The 13,962-nt window shown below is 42.5% G+C and overlaps 1 protein-coding gene across 2 annotated transcripts in view; it reads right to left on the bottom strand.

Moving 5' to 3' along the window:
* fhit (fragile histidine triad diadenosine triphosphatase) overlaps positions 1–13,962 on the bottom strand; it is a 1,159,287-nt gene that overhangs the window by 336,193 nt on the left and 809,132 nt on the right. The window lies entirely within an intron of this gene.

The raw sequence follows: 13,962 nt of genomic DNA, 5'->3' as shown, positions 1-13,962 counted from the left end.
TTGTCCCTTATTGTTTTTATTTGGTCATTTTATTTTAGTTATTAATCTAGTCTCATGATACTTTGGTTCTGATTATCTTGTTCCTGTGTGTAATACTTTTGTCAGTGGTTTTATGTTCTGTTTCAATTATTTCCTGTTTATCTTACTTTAGTCATGTGTCTAGTTTCATTCCTACCTTTGTATATTCATTAGTTTTATTTCCTGTTTGCTTTTCTTGAATTATTGGTTTATGGTTCCACATAGTTCCATTCTGGTTTGGTCTTAGTCTTTTATTCTTACATTTGTTTCATGGTTTAATTCTTTGTTCCTTCATGTCAGGTTTTCTTTATTTTATTTCTTGTGTATTGGGACTTGGATTTTGTTCACCTTTTGTCTTGGTGTTTTATTTTGATCACTGTGGTTAGGTTTACCATCTTGTCAGGTCCTGTTCACTTTGCATTTGTCTTCCTGCACTATCTTGCATCTGCTTCTCTCACCTTCATTGTAATTCTGTCTGCTCTGTCTTCTTGCACTCTCTTGACTCCTGTCTCACCTCTGTCTCATCTGACCACACCCCTTCCAGAACCTTCCCTGACACCTGTGCCTTGTTTCCCTAATTACTTGCACCTGTTATTTAAGCTCCTCACTTTCTCCACTCCCTGCTAGTTCGTTGTGATTTTTTGTCCACGTTCCAGCCTTTGTTTTTGCTCTGTATATGCCTTGCCATTTTTGACCGTGCTTTGTTTTTTGACCTTGCTCCTGCCTCTGCCCATGTATTGTGTCTCCTGGTATTTTTGAACCATGCTTGTTGTTGACTACGCCTCTGCCTGACCCCTGCCTGTGCCGCTGCTTCTCGGACTGCCTTTTTGTGTACCGAAGCCCAGCCTGATTTTTGACATAAAGCCTTTAACGTAAACCTCAGTATTTTGAGTCTGCATTTGTGTTCAACCTCCTTCTGTGCCACACCTACCCAGCTCATGACAGTTAAGTGTTAAGAGGATTCTTGGTTCAAAATCCAACCAGACTGGAAAATCACTAAGTGCCCTTGGGCAAGGTCCTTAATCCCCTAGTTGCTCCCGGTGTGTAGTGAGCACTTTACATGGCAGCACCCTGACATCAGTGTGTGAGTGGGGTGAGTGTGAAGCGTAAGTGTAAAGCGCTTTGAGCTTCTGATGCAGATGGAAAAGCGCTACATAAATGCAGTCCATTTACCATGTGCCATTTACATTTGTCTTCATCATCCACAGAACAGTATGCAGCCACTGTAGAGTTCATGTAATTTATGTTACAACTGCTCATTAAACTCCAAGCATCTAGAGATTCCATGGGGGTGGGATGACTATATTATATTAGGAGTTTTCTGTCTGGCCACATAAACAGTTAATTATATATTTTTTAATCATTAAAATGTCCATAGTTGTTTTCGCCGTCCACTTACAGGGATCTCTGATGGGATGTATCTGTTGTGTGGGCTGCCCGAAGAGGAGGTACTGCTGGTCCAACACCAGAGGACGCCCTGCCTGAAGGCGGGCTTCAGGCACCAGAGGGCGCAGCCGCCACAGAGGAGCCCCAGGAGCCCGGAGCTGACAGCTGTCGCCATTCACCTTAATCAGCATTACCATAAAAGCCTGGAGGAGACACCACATCTCTGCCGAGAAATCTGCTTACCCTACAGGTAACCTTCTCAGCCTTTCCCTGTGCCGTACGCACATATTGAATGCTAACCTGTTTGCAGTCGTAACCTACCGTAACTAACAGCTTGGAGCTGGTGTGTTGGAAATTTGGAGGAGTCGGCAATTCCGCTCCTAAATTTCTTCGTGTTCAGTAGGCCCTGCACGAACTGGTTTTCATGCTACCTGAGAGTGAAGGACTTGTCACTCCATAAAGAACTGTGAGTTGCTGACTGTTGCTGGGTGTTTCACACACCCACATAATCTGTTTGTGCTTCCTGCCAGCAGTACCCAATCCGACAGCTGGAGGCGGTGGCCACCTGGGGACTCAAAACTTGGCAGCTCCGGTGTGTTGCAGGTCTCCGCTGGCAGTGGAAATCGTGTGGGGACCGACTCTTCTCTGGACAGGCGTCTCCTATCCTCGAGCCTGCCCACACGTCACCTATTGTTTAATTGACTGTTTCCTAAAAGTGGTATCTGTATTTCGTTGTGCACGTTTTCACAACATTAAATTGTTATCTTTTGGCATTTTCATTGTCTGTTCATTTACGCCCCCTTTTGTGGGTCCGTGTCACTACACCTTCCCAACAGTATCTATCCAAAAGCCCTGCATGCACTTACGCTTGTTCCACTTGTGGGGAACCGAGTGACTGACTGACTTGATGATTTGAGGCAACATAGGGCAGAGTGAACTTTTTATTGAACCAATATTCATTGTTTTTATGAGTGCTATTTTCAAATATCAGCATTTTCTTAAAAAAGTGCTTCTCCTAAAACTATGTCAAGAAATGGGGAGGTGGTCTTATAATCTGGGCTGTCCTATATTAAGGATAGTACTTCAACATTTGTGTGTTTTAGTGCAGCACATATTACATACTGACAATACTTCTGCAACATCCTGCATATTCCAGCAGGACAAAAGCACACTCTCCCTGACTCAACCTGAACGGTCACATGTCCTGGGTGAGGATGTCACAGTGACTGTCTGTAGTTCTTGTCAGTGTCTGACTGAGAATGTGTTGCACATTATGTTGTCAGTGTGGAAATACTTCAAAGGTGTTTCAAATGTGAATGTGAATGACGCGCACTCCACACACCACAAGATAAATGTACACGTTAATATAAATTATGTCAGAAATGTGTTTTTGTTCATGTGTGTGATTTCATTATGAAGTCATTCTGACAAATCAATGTTTGACCAAACTCCTGAAAAATCTAATCACCTCCAGATATGAATACAATATTCATGCCACGTTTGATGGAAATTCATCCAGCCATCATTGAGTTATCTTGTCTACAGTTAGACACACACACACACACACACACACACACACACACACACACACACACACACACACACATGAGGTCTGTTAGAAAAGTATCCGACATTTTTATTTTTTCAAAAACCTGATGGATTTGAATCACGTGTCCTTGCATGAGCCAACCTTGAACCTTCATGCGCATGTGTGAATTTTTTCACGCCTGTCGATTGCGTCATTTCCTGGTAAGCAGCCTTTGTGTGAGGTGTGTGTCGTGTGCTCGGTGTTTTTTCATTCCAAGGAAAAAGACCGGAGCAGCGTGACTGCATCAAATTTTGCCAGAAACTGGGCGACAGCCATGTGGAAACCATTCGGATTATTCAGACAGCTTTCGGTGACAATCCTATGGGCATCACTCAGATTAACAAGCGGTACAACCGGTTTAAAGACAGCCGCACAACGGTGGAGAGCCAGCCGCGCTCCGGTCGGCCATCAACATGCTGAAATGACCAGATCATCATTTCCAAAGTGAATGCTGTGGTGATGCAGGACCGTCGTGTGACTATCTGAAAATTGTGGAAGAGGTGGACATCAGCACTTTTTCGGAACATTCCACTGTGACAGAAGATTTGGCCATGAAAAGAGTTGCAGCAAAATTCATGTCGATGGCTTCGGCACGAAGCTGCTGACAGTGCAAAAGCGCCTTCGTGTTGAAGCCTCACAGGACATGTTGTGACATGCCCACCTCTTCCACAATTTCTCGGATAGTCACATGACTGAAAAGCCACCGAAAGCTGTCTGAATCATCCGAATGGTGGAAGAGGTGGGCATCATTTTTCAGAGTCCAGCATGTCCTGTGCACGAAGGTTCAAGGTTGGCTCATGCAAGCACACGTAACTCAAATCCATCAGGTTTTTGAAAAAAAAAGGTCAGATACTTTTCTAACAGACCTTGTATAAGTGAAACCAATACCCTGATATTGGTTGTTCACTCTTGCATGGATTAAAAATCATACAAAACACTGACAAAATCCTGCCAAGGTCTAAGGCCCTATTGTGGTCATGTGGAGGAAACGGCCCCCTGGCATCATGGGTAATGTGTGGATGTGCATACATGAATAACCCTCCATAATTGAAAATGTGGTGGGAGTCTGTGGTTCTGACCCTACACCCATTGTATCATGGCATGGACTTAAAGGTGCGTTTACACATAAGCAAGATGCGTTGCGAATGTCATTTTTCTGTCATTCGTGACACATTCCTGACATTCTTAATGTGACTTAACACATCTGAATAGGTTTCTTAATAGTGCGTGTTGGTGCGTGATATTCTTGATATTCGTGGAGCATGTTTTTGCCTGTCAAAAAATCTTCCACGAATGTCACACACCACCCTCATTTCGTCTCACGTCGTGGAGGTCGCAACTGAGCGTATTGATCCGTCTTGATGAGTATTGATCCTTAATAGAATGTGACAACGTTCGTAGTGGTTCCTGTGATGGTTCTTGGAACCCAAACTGTCACGCGTTATTACGAAGTGACACGGAAACTGTCAAGTTTTAACACGACTTGTAACGCGGCGTCACATTTCACTGCATGCCACGACAAATCAGTTTTCTGTCTCGAGCGCACAATTAAACTCGGCTCCAAATGTTGTTCCACAGTTCCTGCTGAAGCTCCTCAGGACGCTCCTGCAGGTGTTCCATCTGCTGTTGTAACCAATGAGCGGGAGAACGAGTCTGAGCAACCAGAGGAGTGAGAGGAGACTCACGTGCTCACCCGACATCTCTGCACCTCCTCCAGTCCGGCGGAGGAAGAAGCGCGCGCACAATTAAACCCTGCTGCACCACATTCAGTTTGATTGCTGATGCCAAGTCGACTAAAAGTCAAATTTCAGTGCTCTTCAGCATGCTCCTGCAGGTGTTCCACCTGCTGCATGTGCCTGATGTTTGGGAAAATGCGCCAGACGAGAGCCGCACATCTGGCTCTGTCCTCCTCCTCCTCTCTGTGCCACTCCACAGCACAGAGCCCAACTATGCATGCAGTCACAAAGTTCTTCTGAAAAACTGGAGCGATCTGAATTCGGTTGGATGAATATGGGTGTGTGTGTGGAGACAATTCATCTCGTTCACAACGTGACAGAACTTGATGCGCTGTTACGCGCAATAGCGTGTGATAGCGCGTAACAACACGGAACACTATTCTTGACCGTGCGTAATGGTTCCTGATAATTCTCCAGCAACATGTCCCATTAATCGTAACGTGTGGTAACAGGTTGCAGCAGTTCCTGAGGACACCTGACGCCTCTGCCCCGAATCATCACATTCATGATCAGCGGCCAAGAATGTGTACTTCGTGGCATTCGTGACTTGTCATCGTTATGTGTAAACGCAGCATAAGGAAACACTCCTTTTCTCTTACAAAACTTCTAACACTGCAAGAACAAACTTTTTTTCACATTTATTTGGTTCAGGACTTCCTGAGGTTCTTTGAAGGTACATATTGTCACTTATAGAGCCAAACCTCTCACTGCACACTGCACAAAAACATCACACAGAAAACACAACTGAAAACCATGAATGTCAACGTAAACGTCCCCGTAGATCGAAGCCAGCTGGCTTTAGGGCCCCACATACATTTTGCTGGCCATGGCTATAGCTTCACAGCCAATCGGGAAGCAGTCAACATGCCATCCTGGCATCCTATTCATCATCTCTGCCTAATAAACACAGCGACTTTTCACAAGGTGCCAGTCGCTCAGTCCTTTCACTGCGTGCCAACATGCACAACACCTTCTCAATGTGCGTCATCTCACACCTGTTTTCAAGGTATCCCAAAAGGCCTTGGAGTTTGGTGTGCCAAAGGTGGCTGATTTCATCTCCAGGACTATTGTTTGGGTAAGAGAGGGGGGCGGGTCCCATATGTCTCTGCCTGGGCCAGTCTCCTCGTTAGCTGTGAGCAGCTGCCCCGTATGTTCTCCCCTGTCTGCGGTGTGGGGTTTGAAGGATGAGATTGAGGAGCCGGAGTATTTCTACGCAGTGAGAAAACCATCTGCTCATATCCCATTATTATCTGTCACAACAGTTATTTGACGGCTTTCGTCTGATTCACTCCGGGGTCGTGGTGCATGTAATAAGAACAAGCCTTTGCAGATTGGTTTTACATTGCAAATGCAATCATTTCTTTGAGGGAAAACATCTGTTCTTATGCCCCCCTGCACACCCCAGCTTCATTCCCATGCCTCACTGTCATTTTTCTGTAACATCAATCGCTTCACCCGAGCCTGAAAGAAGACCTTTACATTGACCTTCTCCCTTCACTTCATGTCTGCTGTATCACACCATCTACTAATTCTAATGAGTTTTGATTCCAGGGGGAGTTCACACAGTTAAAATGATGAGATGAAGTTGACTTAAAAAACACAATACTGTATGCAGATAAAATACTGTGCAGACTGCACAATTCCCTTCAGATTAAGACGTTTTCCCTTATATTTGGGTGTAGGAGTGATAGATTTTCTGAGAAAACAGAGAAAACAAAACAAAACAGTGATGTGAAAAATATTAGTCCTATTATTTTATTTTACTTTTTATTGCCATATACCATTTGAAATTGTTGTTGGTCCATAATTCTATTGATAGAAGCACTGGTCCATTAAAAAGACCTAGTATTATCTGCATTACTGTTACTAAGGCCACAATTCCTCCCCCTGATATGTCCTTGTGGACCTCCAGAAGGTCAAACAGGCCACCTCTGGAGCTATATATTCAATTCAAATTCAATTAAATTCAAACAACTTTATTGGTCCCTACAAGGGCAATTCATCTGCAGTTCACCAGCACAGTCACACAACCACACACAACGTGTGTCAGAAACAGCACTCCAGAGTAAAACAACAAACAAAGGTCAGTAAGCCCAGTCGTAACATGATTGATGACAATGAGGGAAATGTCATTTAAAATGTCTGCTGTCTGCATTCAGCAGCTTGATAGCAGAAGGAACAAAAGATCTGGATTATCTGATCATTCTTCCCAACGGTACATAATAACGGAGGCCTAAAGGCATCACCATGAACTGACCGGACAGCACATGATCAGGTTGGCTGAGAATACACTCAGCTTTCTTCTTCACCTGATTCTCCCAAATCAAAAGAGCAAACCTTGGCAATGCCATTCAGGCAGTTTTTGTCCTTAATAGACAATCTGTTGAACCAACAAATCCAAGAAAATGTTAACAGACTTTCAATAAATGAGCAAAAAACGTTACTTAAATTCCTCACACTGACATTGAAAGAGCTCAGCTTCCTCATCAGATGGATTCTCTGTTGTCCACATTTGACAATAGACTCAGTGTTGATTTCAAGCTTGAGAGTCAAAACTGTTCCAAGGTATTTATAATATATATATATATATATATAAGACTCAACCCTCTGGACCAACCGTGTATGACAGTAGTTTTGTGTCCCATGTTGGTTTGCCTGAAATCAATGAACATTTCCTGAGTTTTAGACACATTCAGGTCAAGGAAATTATCATCACACCAGTTAACAAACTCAGATAGTGCAGGACCAGGATCACACTCTGAGCCTTGTAGTAGAGACAGGAGGACAGTGTCATCAGAAAACCTAACAAGAAATCTGTTCTCCTGAGACGTCCTGCAGCTATCAGTGTACACGATAAACAACAAAGGACACAGCACCCATCCCTGAGGTGAACCTGTGTTTGACACAATTGTAGAGGACATATTTCCATTTACAAACACCTGCTGGACCATCTCAGTGAGGAAGTTTAAAATCAGCAGGAGAAGTTGATCAGGAAAATTAAAATAAGATGACAGCCTCTCAATCAAAATGTGAGGCTGCATCTTATTGAAAGCTGATGAAAAATCAGTGAATAAAAGTATCCAGGTGCTTGTACACAGTGTCTATTGTGAAAAGTTTCGCATCCTCCACACCTTTCTTTGGCTGCTAAGCAAACTGCAAGGGATCCAATTTACTGTTTACAAAAGAAAAAGTAATATTTTTTCAGAATTTTCTCAAAGTTTTTGATTACTAGTGATTTCAGTGGCATCGGTCTGAATTCCTTAAGCACTTTGGAGTTTTTAGATTTTGGAATTGGAATGATGGTGGATGTTTTCCACAATGTGGGGATCTGGCCCAGGTCAGCACTCATTTGGAAAAGACGAATGAATACTTCGCTAAGCTGGTCAGCACAGTGGCACAAAGTCCACCCACAGATGGTATCTGGACCAGCAGCTTTCCTTGTCTTCACTCTCTTGAATAAAGCTGTGACACATTCCTGGGATATCTCTATACAGTGAAGAAAATGAGTATTTGAACACCCTGCGATTTTGCAAGTTCTCCCACTTAGAAATCATGGAGGGGTCTGAAATTTTCATCTTCGGTGTATGTCCACTGTGAGAGACATAATGTAAAAAAATCTGGAAATCACAATGTATGATTTTTTAATAATTTATTTGTATGTTACTGCTGCAATTAAGCATTTGATCACCTGTGAAAATCAATGTTAATATTTGGTACAGTAGCCTTTTTTTTTTGCAATTACAGAGGTCAAATGTTTCCTGTAGTTTTTCACCAGGTTTTCACACACTGCAACAGGGATTTTGGTCCACTCCTCCATACAGATCTTCTCTAGATCTTTCAGGTTTGGAGTTTCAGCTCCCTCCAAAGATTTTCTATTGAGTTCAGTTCTGGAGACTGGCCAGGCCACTCCAGGACCTTGAAATGTTTTTTTACGAAGCCCCTCCTTAGTTGCCCTGGCTGTGTGTTTGGGGTCACTGTCATGCTGGAAGACCCAGCCATGACCCATCTTCAATGCTCTTACTGAGGGAAGGAGGTTGTCTGCCAAAATCTCGCAATACATGACCCCATCCATCCTCCCTTCAATACGGTGCCGTTGTCCTGTCCCCTTTGCAGAAGAGCACCCCGAGAGTATGATGTTTCCACCTCCATGCTTCACGGTCGGGATGGTTTTCTTGGAGTTGTTCTCATCCTCTAAACATGGTAAGTGGAGTTGATTCCAAAAAGCTCTATTCTGGTCTCATCTGACCACATGACCTTCTCCCATGTCTCCTCTGGATCATCCAGATGGTCACTGGTGAACTTCAAATGGGCCTGGACATGTGCTGGCTTGAGCAGGAGGACCTTGCTGCCCTGCAGGATTTTAAACCATGACAGCATCATGTGTTACTAATGTAATCTTTATGACTGTGGTCCCAGCTCTCTTCAGGTCATTGACCAGGTTTTCCTGTGTAGTTCTGAGCTTTCTCAGAATCATCCTTACCCCTCAAAGTGAGATCTTGCACGGAATCAGAGGCCAAGGGAGATTGACAGTTATCTTGTGTTTCTTCCACTTTCTAATAAATAATCATAACAGTTGTTGTCTTCTACCAAGCAGCTTGCCTGTTGTCCTGTAGTCCATCCCAGCCTTGTGCAGGTCTACAGTTTTGTCCGTGGTGTCCTTAGACAGCTCTTTGGTCTTGGCTGTGGTGGACAGGTTGGAGTGTGATTGATTGAGTGTGTGAACACGTGTCTTTTATACAGGTACCAAGTTCAAACAGGTGCAACTAATACACGTAAAGAGTGCAGAATAAGAGGGCTTCTTAAAGACAAAAAACAGGTCTGTGTGAGCCAGAATTCTTGCTGGTTGGTAGGTGTTCAAATACTTATTTGCAGCAGTAACATACAAATAAATTATTAAAAAATCATACATTGTGATTTCCGGATTTTTTTTAGGGGGGGGAGGAGGCCCCGGGGAAGACCCAGGACACGCTGGAGGGACTACATCTCTCGGCTGGCTTGGGAATGCCTTCGTGTTCCCCCGGAGGAGCTGGGGGAGGTGTGTGTGGATCGGGAGGTCTGGGCGGCTTTGTTTGAGCTGCTGCCCCGTGACCCGACTCCGGATAAAGCAGAAGAAAATGGATGGATGGATGGATGGATGTCTCTCACAGTGGACATGCACCTAAGATGAACATTCCCCTCCACATTTTCTAAAGGGGATAACTTGCAAAACCACAGGGTGTTCAAATACTTATTTTCCTCACTGTATATGTTGGGGTTAGTGTGGGCAAGGGCATAAACAAGTATTCGATGTACAACTCCAAATCAAAAAAGTTTGCATGACACAAAAATTTAAAACACGCAAACAAACAAACAAAAGCAAAAACAAAACAAAAAACAACTTTCACATAGACTTCTATTTCATTGAAGAGAGTATGAATGCAATAAAAACACTGTATAGGCTAATTTAGAGCTTGCAATGAGGTTAAAAATATTAGATAAATGTATTCTTTCAAACTGTTGATTGGAATCATGATTTAGTACAAAAGCTGTATCAATGAAAGCCTGAGTCATTGAGGAGCAAAGAGGGGCAGAGGATAAAATTAATGAAATGTTTAAAATTAATCTTTCATCACATTTCTACCTCTACAGTGTATAATATCTTGAAAACGATACAAGGAATGTGGAGACATTTCAGTGTGGAAATGGCAAGGGTGAAAGATGAAGCAGAACACCAGTGATGTCCGAGCTCTCAAACTGCAATAATAACTGTTATTCATAAATAGTTGATATAACCGCATGCAAAGGGATTACTTTGGAAAACCTTAATCAAGCACTACAATATAGAGTCACCGCCACAAATGCCACTTAAAACCTTACTTTGCAAAATAGAAGCCTGATGTAAATCTTGTCCAGAAGCAGCATCAACCTCCTAATGGCAAATATATATCTTAACAGTCTATTTGATGAGGGTCTTGACTGTGCCCAACAGCATCTGATTTAGACCAACACACAGTGGAAATGTGTATTGTGATCAGTATACCTGATTTTTATTTTTTTTTTTAAATGGATGCTGTATGTTGCAGAAGAATGATGAACAGGTCTTGCGGGAAAATTTGTGCAAGAATTCCACTATGGTGACAGTGGTGACACATAAACACAATGGTGTCTATGAGCCAGGAAGGTAAATTTTTCAATTTCAATTTCACTTTCAATTTATTTTCATTTATATAGCGCCAAATCACAACAGAGTTGCCTCAAAGCGCTTCATACAGGTAAGGTCTAACCTTACCAACTCCCAGAGCAACAGTGGTAAGGAAAAACTCTCTCTGAGGAAGAAACCTCAAGCAGACCAGACTCAAAGGGGTGACCCTCTGCTTGGGCCATGATACAGACACAAATTACAGAACAATTCATGGACGAATATACAAGAAATGCTATTGGCGCACAGGACAGGAGGATCGCCAACACGAATACAACTCCCATCTCTGGATGAAGCTGCACCTTAAAGAGAGAGAAAAAACAGAATCAGGCATCAGAAAGACAAAAAAAAATACTGTATAATTTGCCAGAACTACCAGAGTGGTGCCAAATGGCACTTCTTCCTTTAAATCCCAAGGTGGTGCCAAATGGTGGCTGTGAACAGCCCATCTTGTCACCAGTGTTATGTAAATGAGGCCGTTACACTCTACTCAGCGGGGGTTAGGGAGTCAATCAGGTTGTAAAACACAGCGACTGGCCAACGCCGTGTTCCTGAACGTACAGTGTACTTTCGCACGACCCACGACCCTTATTTGGAGCAAGCGGTTGAAGATGAGTGTATGATGAGTGAAATAATAAACAGGAAAACGTGAGTAATTAACATGGAAGAGCAATGGCAGATAATATAAACACTACACAAGAATACAATACACAGTAGATGACACTAGTAATATAAACCCAGATATCATAAATTAAGCACCAGAAGCATGAACCACGACAGCAGCAGTGGGAATTTGAAGTCATGGTGTTTAAGTTTACTTTTTTAAATTACTTTGACAACATACTACATACATTTTGTTGTGAATGAGCAACCTACAGCCAAGCTGTGTTTGGTCAGACGCAGAACAGAATTTTATTATTTGTCCAGACAGTTGAATTTCATTTTTAGCAAGCCAAAAAATTATATTTCCAGAGGTATATTATCTCCTGTCTGATCTGGATACTGCACCCTTGTCGGTGAACTTCATGCTGCTTTTTGAGCTCCACGTTTCTCCTGAGTTGTATAATTGTTGCATGGCACGACTACTGTTTTTTGTGCTTGACCTGTGTTTGTTATTTGGATCACACTTTTGCTTTCCCCTCCAAAAAGACTGTTGCTCTATGGACTGCTCTCAAGTGTATTGACCTTGCATTTGCTTTTGCTCTTGACCTTGATCCAACCTGCCATTTTGTTTTGTTTGTGCTTTTGTTGACTGTTTTTTTTTTTGCATCCTTTTTTTTATTTCCGGTGTGTTGTTTTGCACAATAAACTGATGTGTTTTTTGCTGTTTTTTCACCACCAAGCTTGTTCCTGCTTTGGGGTCCCTCTCACAACCCTTCCAGACACATTTTAGTTTATATGTAATGTTTACATGTCACTTTCTAAAATATCTGAGAAAGTATTGAACTTTTTCACAATATTCTAATTTTGTGAGATGTACTTGTATATATTAAAAAGCAGTTAGCTTCATACATTCATGGACATAAAAGTCAATTATTATTATTATTATTATTTACATTTATTTAACTAGGAAAGTCTCACCGAGATTAAAAATTTCTTTTGCAAGGAAGTCCTGGCCAAGAGGCAGAAAAAGTTACACTACAATTCCAATTAAATTCACACAAAATAAAAAAGATTAACAAAAAGAGTTACAATTTAAAGAGGTCAACTCAAGTGCTCTCAGTCTGGAGTTAAACATGCTCAATGAAATAAGTTCAGTTAATTTCCAGTCTTTTTGCAACATGATCCATGTAGACAGAGCTGAGTAAAAAGCCCTTTTTTTCCCAGTTCTGTGCAGGCAAATGGAACAGAGAGCAACAAATGATCATTTGAAGTCAAAGAATAAGAATCAACACTGGTGACTCTGGTACTGGCACATTCCGATCTAATGGCTGCATTCACATAAGAAAAGGTCGCCTAATGATTTGTAAATTACCACAGTGGTGCCATTTGGCACCCTCTGATAGAAAAAGGAGTAGTGAGAAAAGGCTGGTAGTTCTAGAAAAACAGAAGAAATACTAAGGTGACCGCCGGCCACTAGCCCTAAACTTCACTAAAAGACCCAGAATTTAGGTGAAGTTGAGGCCGCGGCCCACTTCAATTACTAATAAATGAATTAAAAGAGTAAAAAGAGTAAAACAAAACTGTTCCAGTATGCTAGCCATATGAAAGGGAAAATAAGTGCATCTTAAGTCTGGACTTGAAAGTCTCCACAGAATCTGACTGTTTTATTGATGCAGGGAGATCATTCCACAGAACAGGGGCACGATAAGAGAAAGCTCTGTGACCCGCAGACTTTTTATTCACCTTAGGGACACAAAGTAGTCCTGCACCCTGAGAACGTAAAGCCCGGGCCGGTACGTAAGGTTTAATTAGGTCAGCTAGGTAGGGAGGTGCCAGTTCATGAATAATTTTATAGGTTAGTAGCAGAACCTTAAAATCTGATCTCACTGGGACAGGAAGCCAGTGAAGAGACACCAAAATGGGTGTAATGTGGTCAAACTTTCTGCTTTGTGTCAAAAGTCTGGCTGCAGCATTCTGAACCAATTGGAGACCCCTAATGCTGGACTGCGGTAAACCAGAAAATACTAGAACATTGCAGTAGTCCAATCTAGAAGAGACAAATGCATGGATCAGGGTCTCAGCATCAGCCATAGACAGGATGGGACGAATCTTCACTATATTTTGCAGGTGGAAGAAAGCAGTCCAAGTAATATTACTAATGTGGAGGCCAAAGGACAACAAAAGATCAAAAATTTCCCCAAGGTTCCTCACTTTGTCAGTGTGATGTATGACACACTAGCCGAGGCTGAGCGTTAACTGGTCAAATTGATGCCGATGTCTCACTGGACCACAGCCCCAACCAGTCCCAGCAGAAGACTGCCCCTCCCTGAGCCTGGTTCTGCTGGAGGTTTCTTCCTGTTAAAAGGGAGTTTTTCCTTCCCACTGTAGCCAAGTGCTTGCTCACATGGGGTCGTTTTGACCGTTGGGGTTTTACATAATTATTGTATGGCCTT

Source organism: Thalassophryne amazonica, chromosome 3, assembly GCF_902500255.1.
Source record: "Thalassophryne amazonica chromosome 3, fThaAma1.1, whole genome shotgun sequence".
Lineage (NCBI taxonomy): Eukaryota > Metazoa > Chordata > Actinopteri > Batrachoidiformes > Batrachoididae > Thalassophryne > Thalassophryne amazonica.
The sequence above is the reverse complement of the archived record's forward strand: the minus strand, read 5'-3'. Positions and strand labels throughout refer to the sequence as shown.